Below are 1128 nucleotides of genomic sequence, written 5' to 3' on the forward strand. Positions count from 1 at the left end.
TTCCTTCCTTCCTTCCTTCCTTCCTTCCTTCCTTCCTTCCTTCTTTCTTTCTTTCTTTCTTTCTTTCTTTCTTTCTTTCTTTCTTTCTTAGACAGGGTCTCACTGGGCAGTTCAGGCTGGTCTTGAACTCACAGTGATCCTCCTGCCTCAGCCTCCTGAATGCTGGGATGATAGGCTTGAGACACCATGCCTGGCTACATCCCTTTGAGGTAGTCGCTTCCTTTGTAGGAGGACCCTTGTGATTACACCGAGATGACACAAGCATCTAGTATAAATTCCACATTTTAAAGCCAGATGGTAGCAACTATATTTCTACCAAAGAATTGAATTCCTCTGGTCTCTGGAGATTAGGATAAAGCACCTTTGAGAGGGCAGGCATTGTTCTGCCTATTTCAACAAGTAAATCCCGTCTTCTGCAGACTCCTGCTTTTCCTTTGTTTGTTTTGCAGGTCTGGGGATAGAAACCAGGGCCCCTATCATGCTAGAAAAGTAGTCCTCCACTGAGGCACATCCCACCCTTCACTAGTTATTTTGTGATTAACAGAACAGAACATCAGCCAGGGTGGTGACCCATACTTATAATCCCAGCACTGGGGAGGCAGAGCAGGAGGATTGCTGTGAGTTCGAGGCCAGCCTGGGCTACATATTGAGATCCTGTCTCAAAAACACACAAACACAAAAACAAACAAACATGGTCAAAGGTCTTCAGAAATATTTATCTAAGAAATTTTGATGGCACCAAATGTACTTTCCATTTATAGTAACACTTTTGAATGTCATTTGTATTTGAATTCACTGCATATTTTCTCCTCTGGCAGTTATGAAGACATGGAGATTTCAGCCAGACATGGTGGCACATGCCTGTAATCTCATCTCTTGGGAGGCTGAGGTAAGAAGATTGTTGTGAGTTCAAGACCAGCCTGGGCAACAAAGTGAGGTCAAGGTCAGCCTGAACTGCACAGAGAGAACCTGTCTCAAAAAGTTAAAAAAAAAAAAAAGAATTTCAGAAAGCCATGGGACCTGCCTTGGCAGAGCACTTAGAGGTCATTTGAATTAACTTTTTTCTTCTTTCTTTCTTTCTTTCTTTCTTTCTTTCTTTCTTTCTTTCTTTCTTTCTTTCTTTCTTTC

The sequence above is a fragment of the Octodon degus genome, unplaced genomic scaffold, assembly GCF_000260255.1.
Source record: "Octodon degus isolate 3935 unplaced genomic scaffold, OctDeg1.0 scaffold00319, whole genome shotgun sequence".
Taxonomy (NCBI): Eukaryota; Metazoa; Chordata; class Mammalia; order Rodentia; family Octodontidae; genus Octodon; species Octodon degus.